At 44.4% G+C, this 22,476-nt stretch overlaps 1 protein-coding gene across 1 annotated transcript in view; it reads left to right on the top strand.

The window, feature by feature from the left end:
* The first annotated feature begins 770 nt into the window (after positions 1-770).
* LOC121459042 (small membrane A-kinase anchor protein-like) overlaps positions 771-22,476 on the top strand; it is a 60,021-nt gene continuing 38,315 nt past the window's right edge. Inside the window, exon 1 of the mRNA XM_041668540.1 lies at positions 771-998. The gene's annotated coding sequence lies outside the window, so the exon portion shown is untranslated. The remainder of the gene's footprint in view (positions 999-22,476) is intronic.

A 22,476-nucleotide genomic window follows, 5' to 3' on the forward strand; every position in this document is an offset into this window, starting at 1 on the left:
GAGCTATGGGTTGTAAAGCGAAATAGCCCACTGTTAATAGTTAATCCTCAAGCTGCTGAGAAAGCCGCTAACAGTCTGTTCTCATTCTCCCAGGCTTACAACTTTATATTTCTTTATTTCTACTTCCTATTTCTGGAATCTACACTTTTATTTTCTTATTCTTGGACTCTTCACTAAAAGCAGAAGAAAAGAAAGTACTAGAAATATTTTGTCATAACTTTCCCCTTTTAGGAATACAATAATGTATTAATAAAAACCGTACTACATTCCTAAAGAAACTCAATTCCTTAAGTAGAAAGTATACGTGGTACAGATAAAAGGCATGGGGCAGTAGGTGAATGTTTATTATTAAAAAAAATTAGATATCACTAAAATAGTACCTGTGACACAAACCAGAAAATGGGCACTTAGATGCCCGAGAACAGAAGCAAGGAACACATGATTAAAGGTTGCTGACATAAAATTCATACCCCGTAATTTTTTAAGCTGTTTAGATCGCTGCCTCACATGGAAAAACATTATAGTTCATGCCGTCTTGTCTTCATCCTTGCTTCCCTTCATTGTGGATCTCGGTGAGCACCCCACATCCAATCAGTCTTTGGTGGGGGTAGTGTCAAGGTCAGGCGTGGCTGGCCGTGAGATCATTTAATGTTTACAGATTCCAGAAGTGGCGTTCAGTTGTCTGGTGCTGTTAACAGATGTCAAACCCAGCTGCCGTTGGGTTTGCTCTTTGAGAATTTCCCCGGCTTGGCAGCCTGACGGTGGGAACCTAGAGTCCAGGTGAAAACTAGTTAAAGGCAGTCAGGAGGAAGCTGTCCACACACTCCTCCTGGCCCACGCGCCGAGGGAGCGAGCTTTCTTTGCCTCCTTGTCCTGCAACTGTGCACTTGGAGCAATTGCTGGGCCGGTGGCTTTCTGTCTAGGGCCAGTGGCTTAGTTTTATGAAAAGGCCCTCTCCCCTTGCCGAGACCTTCTGGGTTTTCCCAGCAGCAGAGCAGGTAAGCTTTTACATTGCTTTAGTTTGTGCTCCAAAAAAGTCTAGTGGGGGGGGGGGGTTGGGGGAGACTTATGCATCTGTAGGGATTCTACAAGTCATTGTCACAGTGAGTCATGGTGGGGGGGAGCATTTTTTAAAAAAAACTAACAAAGGGGAAAAATGTGTAAAAGACATCTTATTGGTGCCTCAGGGGATCAAAATTTTGTATGCTTTTTCTCATCTCTTCAGCAAATCTGTTAGGTTGATTACTGCCGTTTGGAAGACAAGAAAACTGAGCCATAGAGCAGTCAAGTCCTTGGCCCAAAGCCACGGGGCTAAGACCGTGATTCAAACCTAGGTCTGCTACCAAATCCTTCAGTCTTTCCATCAGGCTGGAGTTCTGCTGAAAGGGATCAGGGAGAGTGGAATCTAAGTTCGGAAGAGTCCTTCCTGTGCTCCTGTCTGCATATGAAACATTACTTCCCTTTTTATTTTGCACCGTGTCTCTCGGCAAACAGAAGATTTATTATTGCAGGGTGTTTCCTGCCAGCGCAGTCTATGAGCTGACTTGCAAACATTGCCTTGCCTTCTGTCGCTGTTCATATTTACCCAGGGGTGGCTGAGTCCTTGTTAGCATCCTCTCCAAGCAATGAACTGCTCCTTCAAGACCTTGGGAGGATACTGAGGGGAGGTAGGGAAAGGTCATTTATAGGAGACTTTAGTTGGGAGCAAATGGTTACTACATAAGAAATACGAGTCTTGTTCCTGGTGGTTTAAGAAATAGAAGCCAAAGGTAAGCTGAGAAAATAAATGAACTGGCCAATAAACCATGAAAAACTCTAAGTTTTTCTGATCCCCAAAATCGAAATAATATTCGATAATATGGGTGTAGGAGATACATATTCATATTCACCGTCTCCAAACACATACGCTGAATCTTAATTCTAATCCTCACTGAGAATTTATGTGAGATGGGACCTTTGGCTCGAATGGCCTTCTTTTTTTTTTCAATTTATTTATTTTATATGTATTGGTGTGAAGGTATCAGATCCTGGAACTGGAGTTACAGACAGTTGTTAGCTGTCACGGGGGTGCTGGGAATTGAACCTGGGTCCTGTGGAAGAACAGCCAGTGTTCTTAACTACTGAGCTATCTCTCCAGCACCCTCGAACGGCCTTCTTATTAAACAGACCCGAGAGAGCTGTGTGTCCCTTTCTAGCATGTGAGAAACCCACGAGGAAGAGGCAGTCTGTGGTCCAGAAGAAACCACTCATCAGAACCCAACCACACTGACGCCAGAGTTTTAATTCTCATCCCCACACCTGCAGAAACACATTTCTGTTGCTTATGAGCTAACCGTATCTAACATACTTTCCTATAGAGGCCAAGTGAGTTAGAGATTGATGCAAATGTGATAGGAAGTCAATCAAAAGTCAATCAGAGAGGGAAGTAGAGTGCCCATCAGTAAGTGTTCGTGCTTGGGAAAAACCCAGTAGCAATGTCTGATAGCTCACAACCACTTCTAACTCCAACTTCCAGGCACCCAACCCCTGTTCTGGCTTCCACGGGCACCCCCACAGTATGGTCACGCACACGACATGATCAGCGTGTATGCAGGCAATCTCCATATCTTGGGGCAGATAGTTGTGAAGGGAGGCAGGGAAAAGAAAAGAAAATTTTAAGAAAGTTAAATCAGAGAGGCATGGGGCATACATGCACTGCCCAGTATCTTATTTTATTATATATGTATAATAAATATACATATGTCCATATATATGCTAGTATGTAGAAGGGATTCATTGCATGGGTTTGCTCTTCTGTAATGTGGTCTAGTAAGCCACGGAAGCAGTCAGTGCAAGACTGAGTTATTTGCTTATCTGATCATGGTGGCGGAAGAAGGGAAGCCTGGGCGTGAAAGACAAGCTTCCTCTAGAATCCCACATGCACCTGCCCTTCCTTTCTTCATCGTCTCAGAGTTGCCATCTCCCTATCCAAGGCCAGTTCTTGCTCCTCTACCTGCAACCCTTGGAAGTACTGGCCATCAATAAATAATCTTGAATCTCTACCATAGCTTCAGTTTGGCGTCCTATCCATCCATTGGTAATAGATCCTCAGGGAGAGAGGGGCATCACCTTCTTCCAGCATCCCCTCCAGCTGCTTTTATTGTAGCTCCCTTGGCTGGATGTTACTTCTCCCCAGCCATTGGCTGATGGGACTCCTCAAAGTGAGCCCCAGGTTCTTCTCTTTCTGTTCTAACTTCATTCTTTGGAAGACTCTGTTCTTCTCCTTTACCGTCTGAGGCTCTAATCCAAATAGCCTCCTGCTGTCTTCTTGTCTCCGCTTGGATGTCTCCCCAAAGCCCTAAGCTCAACATGTTCCAAACTAAAGGAGAGACATTTGTCATTAAACTTTCTCCCTCCCCCACCCCCCATTCTGTCTTGTTAAAGGCCTTAGCAACTGCTCAGACAAGCCTTCCAAATACCAGAGTACAAACTCTGACTCAGCGATAGTCCTTTCCCAAGTCAATTCCTAGGCAGGGGGTCATTAAATATTTCTTAAATCCATTCATTTTTACCCATGCCCACAGGCATCACTTTGTTTCAAGTCCCCAACATAACCCCATACTGCTGTCCCCTTCTTCCCATGTCCACCCTCTTTGTGATCCAGTGTGCTCTCCAGCCTACATTTTAAAAATGGGATTTACCTTTAAAATATTTCAGTCCTCTGCTCTGAACATGAACTTAGATTCCTAATAGGACATGCACAACTCTTCATATACCAGCCTTGGCACAATCTCTCTTCGCTTTCCCTTGACCCCTTGTCTGTCCTCTAAGTGTCTAGAAATCATAAGAATACTATAAATGGTGTTTTAAGTGGTTTTAAATAGATGTTCATGTTTATCACAATAAATCGTAAAATGATAAGAAACAGGCCTAGACTCTTTCGTCATAAACACAGAATAACACGATGACAACTGGAAAATATAAATAACATGAGATCAGGGAAGCGTCCCGGAAGTATCGGAACTACTGAGGTGAGTGAAAGCGGATGGGTATGTAATCAGTAGGCTTGTTTCTTCCAGACAGAGGTCTCGATCCTGCAAGGAGATCCTGGGCCCTAGAAGGGGAGTCCAGGCCCTGGAAGGGGAGTCTGGGTCCTGGAAGGGGAGTCCATACCCAGAAAAAGGAGTCTGGACCCTGGAAGAAGAGTCCGGGTCCTGGAAGAAGAATCAGGGTCCTGGAAGGGGAATCAGGGTCCTGGAAGGAAAGCTTGGACAAAATATATTTAGGTAAATCTAGGAGTCAAAAACGATTGTGATGACTTTGAAACTTAAACTAAGGGAATTCTGCCCACAGTCTCAGGTAAACAATAAGAAAGTTATTGTACCAGATCCTGAATGAATAAGCTGACCTGCGGGAAATCAAAACCCGCATCTACACCTGCACGGAGGAAAATCTGACGACGTGTTGCCTGGGTGGAGGGAGACTCCTAAAGATGGGGAGTCAGTCTGGAAAAGGACCGATTCTTCTTCTCAAGTTGAGACAAGAGAAAAGTACCGTGTGGGTTCCTTCCTCACGGAGAATGCTCTTTTACTGAGGAGATGACCCTCAGAATTGAAAATCATACCATAAAGCAACCGCGTGTGGAAGCCGGCAGATGAACGCAGTGGGACCCATGGTTTGGAAGAACAGAATCGCACGAAACAGATGTTTACAAATTCTGTCCAGAGTGTTCAAAGAAACAAGAGAAGGAACGCCAATCACAGATTAAAACAAAACAAAACAATGGAGTGGAGATAGATGGGGGGAATCGAGTGAAACATTTAGAGACCCAAGTTCTGTCCGAATCTGTCCACCTGCCCCTTGCCGCTTCTGTGCACCACCCTCGCCATCCTTCCAGCCTCGACCTGACGTCACTTCCTATGCATCCCTAGGCCAACCTCTGAGAGGACACCGGTTTCCTCTGTTAGAAACTCCCACGGCTACTTCTCTCTCCCCACCCCACAAATGCTCAGCACGAGTCTACTTTCTTGGTCAGTGTGCGTCGGTGCCGAAGTGGAGGGTACCAGGTCTGCACAGCATGGGCGATCCTGCCGGGGGAACTACTTCCCTTGTCGTTCTAGTTTACTCCTGATGGCTCTGGTAATTATTAAACAGCACTTCCACCTTTTTGCACACAATTAGAGCAATAAATTGTACCAATGCTCTCAACGCTGGCTGATAAATTTCCTGAAATAAAACGCCGAATTTGCTATCTCCCTCCAGTCCTTTTCTTCAGATCTGACGCAGACCGTGGTTTTCTCTGATTCTTCTTTCTTCCTTCTAATTTACCCATTTCCTCCAGCCCTCATTCGGCCTTATCTTCTATCTAGCTAGTTTAGAAGGAACTATTTCTTCAAAAATACTTTATTATACTGTTGGTACATTTCCTTGCTGCTTAGCCATTCATGAAATAATCCTCATGGTTTCTTAGCTTCTTTCAGTCTATTCTGTGATGTCTTTGTCCCAGCAGGACACGTTGACACAGTTTCAAATCATTGCTCCCTGGTTCAGACAGGCCCTCCGGGTGCCCCGTGATGCTCTGGTGCCGATCCTAACCTCGCAGTTCCTCATGGCTCAGCCCCGGCATGGACCGCACTGCACCACAGTTGTGCGCATAAATGGTTCTGCCTCATGGGTTCTAGCTCTTAATTCCACTAGCGTTTTGCCCAAATTCATATTGTGTAGCAACCTTAGCACCTGACTTAAAAAAAACTTTTACAAATATAGCCAGGTGGTGGTGGTGCGTGCCTTTAATCCCGGCACTCAGGAGGCAGACACAGGAGGATCTCTGTGAGTTCGAGGCCGGCCTGCTCTATAAGAGCTACCTTCCAACTTATTGATATTTCTATATATTCATACCTAAGTAGCCTCAGGTGTCTTTATGGTACCTGTACTGAGGAGTCACAGTGGCACATGCCTGTGATCCCACCACTCGGTAGGCAGGGGCATGAGGGTCGTGCTGAAGGCCAGCATGACCTTGGTGATAATTTTGCCACTTTAGGTTGCCAGGTTACACATCCCCACCTATGCTCTTAGCCATAGCAAGTTCGTTTTTGCCGGGTTTCCCTAACTCTGTCTTCCTTACCCACTTCAGCTTCGTTTACTTCTTTCCTCTTAATCATCAGTGAGCTCTTGGCCACTGACGCTTTTAGCTCTTTCTCCTCTTAGCTAGTTTCCTAGCTGGCTCTGAATCTGGCAGCCTGGGACCTCTATCTCTTTGATGCAGGTTTTAATTCTTGTCTGTGTAAATCCACTCACGACCCATGGGAGGTGTTGCCCGGGAGCAATAATCACCCAGGAAGAGAAAGAAAGAGATTCCACTGAATTTGCTAAGCAGTTGAATCGTTTGTCTCTGGTCCAAGAATCTGAAAGGCACTATGAAAACCTGACAGCTTCCCAAAGACTCTCTTTCTCCCTCAGTGTCGAGAGAACGGTTACCAGCAAAGGAAGGAGCGTGGTGGCAATGTCAAGTGGCGACATCGCTGAGGAACGGCTTAAATTCACCCAACGGAGGAGATTCTATTCCTAGATCCTACAGTGCTGCCAACAAGAAACACAAGCTGGAGAGAAGAGTTGAAACGAGAGACTGCCAAACAGTCTTTGGCAACCATGTGGGCTCCATCTAGGTACACCAAAAGAGGAGCCATGTTTCTGGGCAATGGAGTCCTTCTTTCTCAACAGTCCAGGCCACACGGCTTCTGCACTTCACCAATCCATGTTTCCTGCTCTGTCTAAACCGTGAGGGTCAGGCGCTGCAGTGAGAGACGCATTGGAGTGGGCAGGCTTGTTATTGACTCTGATAGCTGCCCAGTTAACCTGCTTCTGCATCTTCATCTGTGAAGGAAGAACACACGCCTCACTGAGCTAAGGTGAAGACTAACATAGCGGCAGTACCTAACAGGACATCTGATATAAAATCAGTGTCGCGGAGAGCAAATTTCATGAAAGCTGTCGTTGGGTGATTTGTTTCTTTCCTCCCTGATTTTGTCTTCCTATTTCTTCACACATAGGTGTCAGCATTTCTCATTGGAACTGAAGAAAAACCGATTTTAGCTTTTAGTTTAAAACTGCTGAGAAGGCGCTGGTTTGCCAATAGAAGTAGGCGGTTCCATGCGTCTATTTGATTTCAGGAAGGTATCCAGTCTTGTCCGTCAGCAACCTGAGTACCGCTTGTTCCCAAAGGGTCCTGCTGGAAGAGTGGAGTCGGGCGAAGTCAGGGTGCTGCATCAGGACATCAACGCCATGACACGGCAGTGAAAACATGGTCATCCAGGAATATACGTTCCTCTCTAGAGCGAAGAAACATAGCTCGACATGTGACGTGGGCAAAGAGCAGATATTTATGATTTAATAGAGATATTTATTATTTAATAGAGCAGATATTACTTAATAGAGCCCCGACTCTGCCTGGAATATGCATGCCTGCAGTGCCAGCATTATCGAATATGGCCCAACATCAGACTTCTAAGGCCTTTGTTTCATGGATAAAGGAACTGGGCTCTGAGGAAGGGAAGGACTTGCTGAAGTTAGCACAGCCAGGTCTTTCTACTGGGGCCCAGCGCACTTGCCCTGAACAAGTCTAAAGACAGAATTTCTGCTTCCTGTAGCAATGCAGGGGCCGGGGGGGGGGGGGGACGGGGGGAGTGCACTTGGCCTAGGCACACAAAAGCTGTCTGTCATAAGGAATGTTGAATTCTTTATTGCTAACCTTTTCTATTAAAAAAAAATTGAGAAGACCACAGGGGTGTGCAGGACTACCTTCCTAGCCAAATAGCCTCCATCTTCTGGGGAACCCTGGGGAAGAATTTTAGCAATACTTGCTATTCTCTGTAATTTGGCTTCTAATGGCAAAACTTCCTTGTAGTATGTGTGTTAGTGAATGCTGCTCTGAATCTTGGCAGCTCATACATAAACCCTCAAGGCATAAAAGAGTGGCCTGAAAGGGTCCTAAAAAGAGCAAGAAGCTGAAACAGAGGGCAGGAGATATGCTCTTCAGCCCCCACGTGATGACATTTTTAAAGAAATCGGAGAGGCATCTGAAGTCTTAGCCTCGGAGAGGATGAGGCAGTAGGATCATAGGTTCGAGGCTAGCTAAGACACTGTCGCGAAAACCTAGCAAATAAGAAAAACAGAGGAGAGGGAAATATTTCCATCTAAAATTTTAAACATCGTGTGAAAACTTGCAGAGGAAAAGCCAATGAAGTCTAATGGTTGAAAAAAAAATTTGTAATTTCTCAGTTTCTTCCTGGAGAGACTCAGCTGCAAGCTCTCAAGAGTCTTACATGGAATTTCTGAGAGTTTTACTTTCTGATTGCTTCATAGGTGCTGCTTTGTAATTTTGTAGGAAATAACGAAGAGAAAAACTATATTAATAAAATGTATTTGTATAATAGCCTTACTAGGAAATGATGTTTTCTGCCATTTAAGTTTTGTAGATTTTTATATATGTTATCATAGGGTAAATACATTTATACTGTGAGGTACAGGAAACTGGCAGTCAAGAGAATTATAGGTCAGTAAACTGTGGGTAACACACTTGGGGAACAAGGTCCCTTGGCAGGTGCAGATGATCTATGTAGATTATGGGAATGTTTATCAGTAATGTCAATATTAGCAGTGCTTCTCTGCGCCAGCCCTTCTGCGGTGTGGGTACTGTTTCTTCAGAGTGTTTCTGAGATCATCGTAAAGTGTGCTAGACTCCTCTTCATCAGATCCCCGTGTCTCTACTCGCGGTGACCTCAAAAGATCCTCTCTGGTCACACGTTGCCCCCCTACCACAACCAGCCTCTTGGGAGTGTCCAGATTTACATGGCAATTTTATCTACCCCACATACAGCTTTTTCTGCGATTCCCCAAGATCTGAGTAGTCTTCAGAGAGAGAGACAGGAGAAAAAATTCTCTAGTGACTTGAAGGCACAACATTTTCTTAAGACCCAATTGCTTCCTTCAGGCTATTATTATTATTATTACTATTATTACAAATTTTCACCTCCTCCCCTCCTCCCATATCCCTTCTCCTCCCCCATCCCCCTTTCCCCTTCCTTTCCAGTACAAAGAGCAGTGTTCCCTGCCCTGTGGGAAGTCCAAGGTCCTCCCCCCTCCATCCAGGTCTAGGAAGGTGAGCATCCAAACAGACTAGGTTCCCACAAAGCCAGTATATGGAGTCGAATAGGCATTTTTTTTTTAAAGGAAATATCCATTTACTTCCAAAAAATTCTGTGGTTTCAATATATGGGCTTGCCCCAACTTCTCAAGGAAAACAGGGCATGCATAATGAAGAGAAGCCATCCAGTACCAGAAAACCCTGGTTCACTTTGTCAGCTGGGGAGGTTCACTGGTGGCAGCTGGGGAGGGTGTGGCTGGCTTGGGGCGGTGGCTTTCTGGCCTTAGCCCTTGAAGTATTAAAAGGAACCATGCTGGGCCCCATTTCAGAGAAACTAGCATGGTAGTTTGGGTTAGGAAAGTAAAAAAGCGTGCCATTTTTAAGGGACACCAGGCAATTCTGGTCTGCTAGCCAAGGACCACACTGAAGGTTGTTGAGATCTAGAGAAAACATGACAGACGTCCAGCACCTGACCCCACAGGCGCCACAGGGTAAGGGCATACCGGGCCAGGAAGGGAATGCTGCCCTGCAGGAAGTGGAAAATTGCTTTTGTCTTAAAAATCTAGCAGTGTTTCGGATAAAGTATCACGGTATGAAATGATGCTCAATTTGCCAAGAATCCCCACGGCGTCGACTGAATTCAGATTTTTTTTTTTCACAGAGAACAAAGAGTATAGTCTGCCAGACCCCTCTTAAAAAGAGAGGCCTTTGCATCCTGCTTACACTGCAGCAGCTCTTGGGACAGCAGGGAGGAATCGAGCTTTTTCCTTTGACGCCCTCCTCTGCTGGCTAGCTCTGTGTTTAGTTCAGGGTCTACTAAGATGAAGCAATGAGAGCTACACAAAGATAATAGGCAGGGACAATGGAGAAAAAGCAGAATGCCTATAGCAGGTAAAAGATCAGGAAAGAAAATTATCAAAACAAACACCTTCTTCCCTTGATAGAACCATTACTACATGTAGACTGTATCACAATCGCCAAAACTCTGCTCCCCCAAATTATGAAGTTGTAAACCATGGTCCATAGGAAGATGACATTTGGAGCATTGGACGCTCCTGCCCCTCATCCAATTTCTGGGCAGTGGGTGCTGGCCTTTTCTGCTGCCCTGAAGGGCAAGCCTACCACAAGAAAGAGTGTAAGCCCCATCCCAGGAGGCATAGAATTGTTATTGTGTCCCATTTACTCCCACAGCTCTTCAACATGTACGTGCAGGTGCAAGCTCATACAATTTCTTCATGGTTAAAGTCTTGAATTGTATAATTTTTGCTTGTCTGTTTACTTCTTTACATGTGTGTGCCGGTTTGTATGCTGGTGCTGTGTGTGTGTGTGCGTGTGTGTGTGTGTGTGTGTTCCTATAGAAGCCAATGTTGACACTGGCTGTCTTCCTCTATCTCCAGCTAATCTTTTGAGACAGAGTCTCTCCCTGAACCTGAAGCTCAGCAAATTTGACTGAACTGGTTGGCCAGTGAGGCCCTGGGAAACTCTGGTCTCTGCCCTCAGCCCTGGGATAATGGCTACACTCCACCATGCCTAGATTTTCACACGGGCACTTGGGATTAGAACTCAGGTCCTCATATTTGTCCAGCAAATGCTCTCTCATCAATCCATGTCTTCAGCCCTTCTGTGCCTTTCTAAGGGGCATTGGTAGACATCAGTGCGAGGAACACCATAGAAGCCTCTAGAGAAGCAAAGAGCTACTCAGGGAACAAAGGCAGTTCTTGTTATACATAGGCACATGACAGTTGGTAAGGCCAAGGGGTTTATAAAGAGGCACATGGTTCCTGCCCTGTGAGTCCGAGATCTCATGGAAAGGTCCGTTTTCAGATCAAAACTTGAGGTTGAGTTTATCTATTTGCCTTTCTGTTTTCCACTTCAGAAACGAAACCAGATTCCTCCTCGTAGCTGAGTCCCAATCCTCGTCATCAAATTACTGAATAGTACATCATCTCCAACACAGGACTGAGCCTCAGAGTTCCCGGTGTCCATTAGCCACCAAGTGATACTGCATTAGTAAACTCAAGCGGAGGTATGATATTACGCCGTAAACGCATCTGAAGGAGCAGTGTTACTGTGCTAACTTAGCCAATGTGCCAACATCCTCTCTTTTAACTCTAGGTAAACTTAGCTGAGTATTTACACATGAAGCCTTGCAGGACCCCTAGGTTACCATGTAAGGCGCTTGTGAAGTTAGTAATAAACCTCCCTAGGCCTTTAATGTTTGTATTTAAAAATGAAACAGACAGATAAATAGATAATAGAGAAATCGCGCCCATGTGTGCGCGTAAACAAACATAAACTCTAACAGCCCACAATTCTTGGGTTTATTTATTATTTATTTATGTTCTACATAAAATAACTTTTGCTTAATCGGCATGTTTAAAATTTTCTTCTTTTTGCTCTATTTATGATAATTATTTCCTCCCCTCTTCAGCTTATTAAGACATAGCATATTCCTCAAGGCCTTCCGATAACTGTAGTAGTAGGCTTTTACATTTTTCTTGGGTATTCATCTAGGTAGGAGGTTATTAATATTCAGAACTGAGTATAAGGAAAGGGGGGTTATCTAGTTCCCAGTTTAGGAGGTTCAAGAACTTGGTACCAACATCTAGTCGGCCCGAGTGCTGGTCATTTTGACTACATCACAAGGTAGACTTCACCGAACATGCAAGAGGAAGAGATCACATTTTAAAACACGAACCCAGAGAGACTGGGAGGGAGCCAGTCTTAAACTTTGCAACAGTTGTCTCTTGAGAACTCACCAAAGTCTCATAAAGCTAATTATTTCTTTCCGGGCCATCCCCCCTTCCCCTCACCACCACCCCGGTGATCTAACAACCTCCCAGATAGTCCTGCCCCTTACAGCTTCCATTGCCCCTCTGGGTACCCCTACGGGCCATCACTGGTGATCATAGCTTCCAGCCGTGACAGAGAAGGGACACCATAGACGTTTGTGGGGCTCTCACGCCTACTTCTCAGACCCAGGAAGACAAACGAGGTATGTACTATAAGATTAACTGATAGTCATCTATCATAGCCAAACTTTTAATTATGTTTAGTTAGGTTTTCTAGAGATATAGAGATATACTTCAGCTAGATAAATAATCTTCAATACTTCAAAGACCTACAGAATATGGCATTTAAAAGGTTTTAAGAAATTAGACTTTTTTCAACAATGAGACATGTCAGCTTCAGACGACACCAGTCTACTTCAAGAGGGTGATGGGCATTGGAGTAACTTGTTATGGAATTTGACTTCAATGTGACAAGGCTAGCCATTTGGGCAAGAAATTGCTCTTGCCTGGACTGCTTGATGGTATGCTGTATAAACTGGACATGCAGGACCCACAGAAAAGTGACTGCAGAACTTTCCAGAAGACAGAATGGTCCTTCAGGGTTACTGCTTCACAGAAGAAACTGCCGGACATTCTGCAAGACATAAAAGAAAGTGGTTGACAAACTGCCAAAATAGGCAAAAACAGTCTTTCAAATTTCCTGCATCATGGAAAAGTCTGCCAGATCCTATGGGTCTGTAGGCTGAAGATGGATGCCCCAATGTTACAGAAGAACTTTGGGTGACTTTCCAGGCAGCAAGATGTCTCTGTCAATTCTAGTTCTGGAAGTTGCTTACAATGTACTTCCTGTTTACTTAGGTAATGTTATATGCTTCTGGAGTCTTTTATGGAGTTGAAGACAGATAGTTATAGTTACAGTTTTCCTTAGTTATGATAAAGGATAAATTAGATATAAAACTTTAGGCTCACAAAGACAGGATAGATGATAGAGTATTTTCCTTAATTTGCCAAATGTAAATGGATTAAATATTGTAACTATAATTCTTGCTTGATAATTGTTTTGTATTTGCAATTTTACTATGTTAAAGTTAAAACCTTCCATCTTATTTAGACAGAAAATGGAAGAATCTGTATGCTATGACTATGTTTTATTACCACTGGTTAATAGAGAAGCTACTTTGACATATAGCAAGTCAGAATATAGCCAGGCTGGAAGAGATATAGAGAGAAAGAAAGTGGAGTCGGGGAGACACCACATAACTGCCAAAGGAGAAAGATGCCAGGAACCCCGAATAAAGTTCTCTAAAACTCCCATGCAAATTGGCATGTGACTTCTCTTCTGAAAGAGGCATCAGCCCCATTGGAGGAGAAAGCCATAGCTCTGTCACTCTGACAAATTGCCTGAGATAATTGACTTATAACGAAATGAATTTGCTTAGCTTACAGCCCTGGAGGGTTTAGACCATGATTGATTGGCCTTGGCAGGGCCATCCCCTGAGAGGCCAAGAAAGAACCAATTAGTCTACAAAGCATAACATGCTTAGAATTTACAGAAAATATTTTTACAGTGAAATGAAACACGGTAATAGCCAAAATGTGGTTAGTCAGTTATAGATGAATTAATGATAAGTCTATTCCCAAGAAATAGACTCTACCCAGCTTCTGCCCAGCTGACCTACTCTCAAGAGGGGAATGAGGAGCTAAGATGGGGAGGGTGTCATTAAGTGGCCTGAGTTCCCCTGTGCTGGCTCTGCCAAGACTGGCCATGTGACCTAGCAACCTGTGGGAGTTAGGATGAGTAATACATGATTAAGATTACATATGTAATCATATATTACATATGTAATATGTCTTCAGAATACCTCAGGTGTTCTGCTGTCCCCACCACACCGATTGCTTGTCATATAGTTTGTTTACATATATGGTATGGATATATACACATATGTTCATAACACATATACACATATATGCACACATGTGAATATACCATGCACATAGCTTTGGATACCAGCACTGCAGAGAAGCCAGACAACCCAAAACCTCAGTAGAAACTCACACAGCAAAGAAAGTTTCCTAAAAACATAACCCCTGATGTGTAGCAAGCTCTCTCTAAGACTGTCTGTGTCTTTGCAAGATTTACTCTCACATCTCGTGGGGACGCCGTCACGTAGATGTCATGGCCTGTGTGTGGCACCTCCTGGAGCTGTGCAGAAAACAGCTGGCGAGTATGCAGTTCTGATTCTGGATGTGGGTGGTCATCTTTGAACCTCAGGACACAAGGACATTGGTGTCCTTCTTCCCAGCTGCAGTCAGGGGTCACATAACGTTCTGCAGCTGGCCTGTGTTACCAGCATGGGTTTTGCTTCCGTAGAAGTCAGTGTGCATCTGCCTTGCTCTGTGAGAGCTACAGAGTGTCTGTCTTATACACCTTGTAATTTAATTATCCCTTACATACTGATTTCCCAATTACAGCTAACTTTCTGTAGAGTGTGTGGTGGCCCAGTGAAAAGCTATAGTTTCCTTCTTTTATGCTGAAAGATTCTCATTAGAAATTGCATCCATAAATGATTTTTGGAATTAAAATATGTGGACAAAATAAAAATTATTCTTTGACTATCTTTATAAGCTGTTTGACAGACACACTCACGTCCAGGCCTCGATGTGTTTCTTTGGAAGTCAGTAAAGACTCGCCATCTGCCGGGATTATGTTGTAGCCTCTAAGAGCCTGTTTCAGACGGTTAGACCTTCTTCTTTAAAGCAACTGGTCAAAACTGGTTCTCAGGATGAAAGGCAAAAGGCTGCTCTGAAGTGATGAGAGAGGAAGTCATTTGTATATGCAGTTATTCTAATTTCGGACTTGGTAGGATGCAACTTCAGTTAGAATACAGGGCTGCCCTTTCAGCAAGAAACTGAAGTAATGAGGAGGCCACGAGACATGTGTTGTGCAAGTCCCTTTTTCCGATATAGTCCGGAGGTTACCAAGATTGAGAGAGCACCTCCACAAATTGTCTCAGTAGGCCAGGCTCACCCCTGGAGATAGGACTGGGACCCTGGGGCTGGGGACCTGGGGTCTCTTCCTCTCCCTCTTCCTCACTGCCCTGCCTACAGGCGGGACAGCTTCCCATCCAGCTTGGGAGATGCATCCTTTCTGGCCTTCGGTGTCCTTAATAAACATAGCAGAGTGATGTGGGAGTGTCCTATCAATCTGTTGCTTTCATTGGTTAATTAATAAAGAAAGTGCTTGGCCTGATAGGTTAGAACATATGTGGGTGGAGTAAACAGAACAGAATGCTGGGAGGAAGAGGAAGTGAGCCAGACGCCATGCCTCTCCTCTCCTCTGCATGTCTGACCAGTCGGCTGGCTGTATCTTTCCCGGTAAGCCACACAGATTATTAGAGATGGGTTAATCAAGGTATGAGAGTTAGCCAAGAAGAGGCTAGATATAATGGGCCAGGCAGTGTTTAAAAGAATACAATTTGTGTGTTGTTATTTTGGGGGGCTAAGCTAGCCAGGCGGCCAGGAGCTGGGCAGGAATGCAGCCCGCAGCCCTTACTGCAGCAGAGTGACAGACAGCTGGGTTTGCTGACTGAATTGGGGAGCTGATTCCGGCTGGGATCAGAAGACTGTGTGTCTCTTGAGAGGCTTGACTTTCAAGCAGGAAAAACACTCTTGCTTGAGAGTTTAGATACTGGAGTTTAGACACCTGTGACATGAACACCGGGGGTGAGAACCACCAGGTCTTTGTGCTTTCTTCTTCAGCATGGTCATTCTCAAATACATCTTGGTTGGATCAAAGATTCAAATGGGTTTCTAGCATCTTAGCTTGTGATCGTGGAGGCTATGATGGAGAGATGAGAATTAGGTTGGAGGTGTCCCCACCACATACATACACCTTTGCGGGTATCTTTGCTTGAATCTTGGTGACGTTCTTAGTATATGGTGGGCCAAGTGGCTGTCACACAGTCTTTAACAACAAGCCATTAGATGGAAGACTTAGCCCTACGGCCTAACCAGAGTATGTAAAAGGTGGGCGCGAGGGTTTTCATTAATTAATTTTTCTGATCTAATGTATCGGGACCTCCTAGCACGGGAGGCCAGCAGGCAGCTCACTTCAGAGCTGACTTATCAGCCCTAACTTACAGAGACAGGTAAAACCCAGAAAATCTAGTGACATCTCACCAAAGAGAAGAATCTACCTCCTGGAGCAAGCCGAGAGCAAACCAGACTCCATAGAGCTCACCACCTCTCTCTGTGGCCTCCGGCTGCTTCTGTGACAGAGGCCACGCCCATGATTGAAGGGCATTAAAACACAAAACACAGTAGGGAGAAGGAATGAGGACCTTTTTCTACAGGACTCTTGGATGGAAGTTACAAGGGAAGAAGTTACTTTACTGAACCTACCGACCCAGCATTGTACCCAAAACCACAAACAAATGTTATCCACCCCTACCCACGCATTGCTTCATGGTATTTACAATGGATGATTGATTGCAAGGCTGCTCTCAGCGCCCTGGGTGCTTTCCGTGAGATGAGCTAGACTTGGTTATCACACCCCTCCCCCCACCACAGCATTCTGGCCCGGGGGGGGGGGGGGGGGGGGGGGGGCTGGGCGCAAGGCTCATAGTTTAAGATTACACCTGTGCTTTGGGCTTAGCTTGTAGAAGCTGATCACCTGGGGAGTCCAGAGCCCAGTCTGTCAGGCTTGTTGTGGACTATTATTTTAACTAGGCAAACATGTGCTGCATTTGTTTATGCTGTGGAATGTTCCTTTAACCATGTAATGGTGGCTTACATTTACGTATTCTGCATTTGTTTAACGACGTGAGGACGTGTGTTTAATTAGGTAAAGATGTGTCTGTTTCACCTTGCCTGCTTAGGGCAGCTTATTGGTCTAATGAAGAGCTGAACAGCTAGGAATGGTTAGATGAAAGCTAGGAAGGAGAGGGATAGGTAGGCGGGGCTGGCGAGCAGAGAGAATAAATAGGAGGAGAATTCTAGGCTAAAAAAAAAAAAGAATGGGAGAAGAAGAGAACAGAATGAGGAGAAAGAGGGCCAGAAGTCAGGCAGCCGCCAGACATGGGAAGCAGTCAAAGTAAGATTTACAGGCCGAAAGAAAAGCAAACAGCCCCAAGGCAAAAGGTAGCTAAAAAGCTAGCCAGAAACAAGCCTAAACCTGGCGGAATATTCAAAACTAATGTCTCCACGTCATGATTTGGGGGCTGGTTTTGCCCCAGAGCAGAAGCCTGGTACAGAGATTGGTTCCAGTTGTCGTAAAGCCAGCTTGAGTTTACACAAGCTGAGCACACAGCAGGGAAACAGATGGTATCCATTGTTTCCCATCAATTCAAAGCACGTGACTAGGTTGTTGCAAGGTTGAGCAAAAGTTCCGTTTCTGTGGGGAAGAGGATTTCCCAGAAAAGGTAATTACCGCAGGAATGTTTGGTGTCTTTAAAGGCACCTGTTCTATGTACCATCCGTCCCCCCAAATATTCATCAAACATCTGTGGTTCTGTTTCTTTCTGCTGGTTTGGTATGGTCTAATTGTGACTCCAGAAGATTCGTGTATAAAGCTTAATCTGAGGCCGGCACTGTTAGGAGTAGCGGGACCCTAAAGGGATGGAACCTGGTGGGCGGTCCTTAGGTCAGACAGTACATGCCCTTAAGGTCTGAGAGCCCAGACTCTCTCCACTTCCTGGTACATAAAGGGCTCCCACACATATACCCACATATCGCTACCCAACATTTGCTCAAGGTATGCGGGGAAATACAAGGGGGTGGATGGGACAGACGTCATCTGGTAAGGACTCTAGATCTTAGCTGGTAAAAAGGAAAGCCACGGTGTGGGCGTGTCTATGTAGATCCACGATTGAAAGGCCTGGGAGAGCTTATTCAATGATAAACTATTTCCAAGCTTGTAGGAACATTAAGAATCTCAGTGTCAAGAGTTACCCTTGGATGTTAAAAAGTTATCACTGCTCATATTGTCTTGACCATACATATAATTAAGCCATTTAAGTGTATAGATTTTAAAATGTCAGGTGTTTTATTAATATAAATAGAATAAATTTGTATCTCAATCTTGCAAAGCCATGTGCCCTTAAGCTTTTGGTATTAGTCATTCATCCAATATTTTTTTCTCAAGTCAAGTTTTTTTTCTTAGTGGTTTATATCCGGTTGATTTAATCGGAAAGTTATAAACCAGGAAAAAGAGAAGCCATTGCTTTTGCTCTTATTTAAGATGTGAACGTCTTTGCCCTATTTTTATGAAACTGTGTTCTTACTCGGGTGGCGATTTAGCCTTACCTCGGAGGAAAAGAAGTTTATAATTTGGTATCTTGGAATATAAAAGCATAAACTTTAGAAATAAAGAAAATATATTTGATAGAATGATCGAAATTTCCCCCCGGATATGGTCTTTCAAATTGCTGAAGTTGCCAGACACCCTCAGCATCGTTCATGTTTCTGTCTGTCTTCAGGCATTTCTATCAAACGGACCTCTACTATTCTGTGTGAAAATGTTTGACACTATCGGCTTCTATTTTCAGACATTGCTCTGTGCTTTGTGTTTTCCCAGAATTCCCCTCGGTATTCGCTTTTGTTCTTTTACAGTATCTTAGCTCTTCCGCCTGACAATTGAGGGTTTTTTTTTTCCCAGTTATTTTTTTAGACCTAGAATTCACCATTTCTTTCTGCTTTATATCAATTTAGTGTCCTCTCTTACTGCTCTTGAATAATGTACTTTAGAAATGAGGTCTTGTTGCCAGGACCCAATGTATGTTTTCTTCTGCCTTGTGACTTTCATTTTGTGGCAGCGAGTTCTCTGTAGTCATTCCTAAAATGACGTCATCTCAATAACCGCCAATAACACAGTTGCCATTGGCTTTGTGTCCCCGCCCATGGGTGGGCTGGGGAGTGCCCCCCTCCCCATTTATCCAGAACACTGCCAGGTACCTATGTCAACTGTCACCTCTTCTAGGGTCCTGGCCACCTGAAGAAACACTGCTATTACAGCCTGTTAATTCTAAAGCATCTTTGATGTGACCGTTGCTATTGTCTTTTTGCTAGTAGATTCTGAAAGGCCTTTGCTCTGCCCCAGACAGCATCCACGGCCACCCTTTGTCAGGGTCCGCTATGGATTTCTCCCCGGTCCTTTGCTCATCAAGGTATCTTTGTCGATATGAGAGAATACATCATCTGCCTTATTAAGAATGCTCAATCCATCACAAACTTCATTTGAAAAGTTAAAAAAGAAAGTATGAAACATTCCCTCCAGCTGTACCATGTGTTAGGGCACAAAACGTCTCTACAAACTTAGGAAGGTTGAAATCATATCAAATAGTTTTCACCACCACAGAACTATGAGATTAGGAAGCAGTTTGAACTGGCCTGCAGGCATGGAGGCTGAACACTGTGTACATAGAAAGCAGTTGGAGGGCAGTGGGAGTATATTTCAGGAGTAAGGCGCTTGCCTAGCATAAAGAATACCCTGAAAAATACTTACCCTCTCCCTGACAGAGGAGAAGAGAGATGATAACAGAACAAAAGAAAGAGAGGATGGGAGGGAGAAGGGAGAAAAGGAAAGACGGAACAATAAACGAGTACATTTTCAGAAGTGACTTATTCCTGAACAGCCAGAGGCTCAGAAACTAAAAAAGGAAATAAAAAGGTATCTCGAGAGAAATGGCACTTGAAATAGGAGGATATCAAAATTGTGGCAGTTCCAAGGAGTGACCGGACAAAGAAACGCCCCCTTGCATGGCACAAGCTTCAGACTGCCTACTAGTGTTGCTCAGAGTCCATGGAAATGAAATGAAGTTGTTTTTTTTTTTGTTTTTCTCTCTGTGAATCAACAGAGATCTTAAAGGAGAATTTATCTCCATTCCATTATTTCAGTCTGGTCCCTGGGCAACGTTACACTCAGTCTGAAAACAGGGAAGAGTGGATGACGCACGGAGCTCTCCTTTGATAAAGCGCTTCAGAACCTAGATGATGGAGATTGTCATCTTGGTGTCCAGGAAACAGCCTAGCGCAAGGCAGCTTCCGTGGGGCTCTTAATCACGCCGGGCAGTCTTTTCCCGGTGCCTTTTATTGAACTGGGAGCAGAAAGAGAGATTGAGAGGCGGCCTGTGTGTTATCATAATACTGCCCACTGGGTGAAAAGTGCATTTGTGAGCAAATCTGTCCCTGCCTAGCAACTGTCTCCAGGCAGAAAGGGCTGGGACCCAGATGCTGCTGCCTTCCAGGATACAACAGCCTGTCTGAGCGCACTGACAGGATATCTGGTTTGGGTAGCCGAAATTCCAGTGTTAAGGTACAGTTCTCAGCAACCCTTAATTCTAAATATTTTGCTATTGACCGACACGTTGAGCCTGTATTACTACATTCTATCCATCTCTGCATAGATATTCAGATTTTTGAAATGGAATGGAATGTAATATCTGAAAGTAAGGTCATAGTATTCTTTTAAAAACGAGGTAAATCTGTCACTTTCTTAAGCAGTCCAGGACCCTACCCCCATTCCCACATCCTTCCGCCAGCATAGAGTGTGATGTTAAACATGACACGGGAACTTCTCCGGTGCTCCCAAGTAGCTGCCCCCTGGCCTTCCTGTGTGACCACAACTTCCACTCCTGGGGGTGCCTTTCCCTTCTGCTTTACCTGTGCTTCAGGACAGAGCAAAGATGACAGCGGAGATGCAGAAGTTAAAACGTCGAGGGTGGTGTGAGGAGTAGGAAGCTCTGGGGAAGAACAGGACTTGGAAATTTTGAAGGAACGTGGCTGATACTGTGGCCTTCAGCTGGTTGTATACGTGGCAGCAGCCGGCCTCCCTGGTGCTTCCAAAACATTGCTTATTCTTTGAGCCTTTCGTCCACGTCGTCAGTGTGTCTGTTGTGTCGAGCTCCAGTCCCCTGACAATTCCTCTCAGACTCTCTCCCTCCGTATCTCCTTCCCAACTTTATGTTCTCGCTCTCTCTCCTCCCTCACCCTCTCTTAAGAAGTCGCTTTAACTTAAACTCCAATAGACAACCTACCAGGCTTGTCGCTGAAGAACCCAACTCAGCCTGCCTCCCCAGCTGTCATCAGTCACCAAGAGCTACTGCGCTGGGGGTGGAGCCGGGGGTGGAGCCAGGGGCGGAGCCGGGGTGGAGTCGAGAGAGCTCCTCCTCTACTAGCACTGGAGTTTTGACTGGCTCCAACTTATGCAGCTCTTGAACCACACTTAATTTGCTTAGTAAATTAAGTTATAGTTCATGTGACCTTGCTCTTCAGTATTTGAATACGCGACACCTAATTCACACTCCTCCACCCCCAACTCTGGCCACCACCTTTTGATGAGCTCAGTCAATGCTCCTAGGCCAGACTTCTCTGGTGTGATATCCCTGATTCCAGAACCTACTCTTTTTAGTTCTTCTTGACTGGCTCCAAGGTTTCCTCTCTGTTCATCCTTTTAAAATCCTTCACTAAACTGTGTCTCCTCGGCTTGTACACAGCATGTTTTATGGTGGAAACCTAGGTGGTGTCATGTACGTAAAAATTAAAACGCTTCCTATGCTCTCCTGACCAAAACAGCGTCACATGGCTGAGTCTGTATACAGAGGAAACGTGTATTTCTTAGGAGAAATTTCAGACTACTCTGTCCATTGAGTGGGTGTAACAAGTCTTTCTCTGTCCTGTCAGCTCCCAAATAATGACATGGAGTCTTCTTATTAGTTATGAAAGCTTGGCCTATAGCTTAGGCTTGTTTCTAACTAGCTCTTAGAACTTAAATTTACCCATTATGCTAATCTATGTTCTGCCTCACCGTGAGCTAACTCATGGTTGTTGTCTCTCCTCCTGCGTATGCTGCTTGCTCTGCTCTCCTGGTGTCTTCACCTTTTTTCTTTCCCAGTCCTCTCTGTTTCCAGAAGTCCTGCCTATGCCTCTTCCTGCCTAGCTATCGACCATTCAGCTCTTTAGTAGACCAATCAGAAGGCACCTTTGGAAAGACACATCTTCACAGAGGGCATAAATATGCCACAACAGGTGAGACAGAATCTACTCCAACCACAAGGCTCCCTGCCTGTGTAAGATCTAAAGAAACAAGTCTGAAAAAACCATCCTGAGCGAGGTAACCCAGACCCAGAAAGACAAATATAATATGCACTCAGTCATAAGCAGATCTTAGTCACAAAGCAAAGGATAACCAGCCTACAGACCACAACTTCAGAGAAACTAGATAAAATTAAGGATCACTAGAAAAAAAACCAAATGTTACAAAAGGAAATTAAGTAATAGGTTTTTAGATAAATGTAATGGAATAAAATATGAATTATTTCTAAAGTGAGTCAATATAAAGCCATGTAATTTAAATTTGCAGTTTGAGAGGGGTTGAACAAAGTTATTTCTAAAGTTATGCAGAATGGCTTCCATGGGAGGAATAGCCTCCTCTTTAGACTGGAACATACCATGACCTCCTTATTGGCTTTGATTTAGGCTTAGCAAAAAAAAAAAAAAAAAAAAAAAAAAAAAAATCAAAGCAAGAACAGCGAATTCAGAAATAGATCCTAGTGCAGGTGGGAATTT

The sequence above is a fragment of the Microtus oregoni genome, unplaced genomic scaffold (assembly GCF_018167655.1).
Source record: "Microtus oregoni isolate MIOR12 unplaced genomic scaffold, Mior012 000018F_ref0000195, whole genome shotgun sequence".
In the NCBI taxonomy this organism is placed as follows: domain Eukaryota; kingdom Metazoa; phylum Chordata; class Mammalia; order Rodentia; family Cricetidae; genus Microtus; species Microtus oregoni.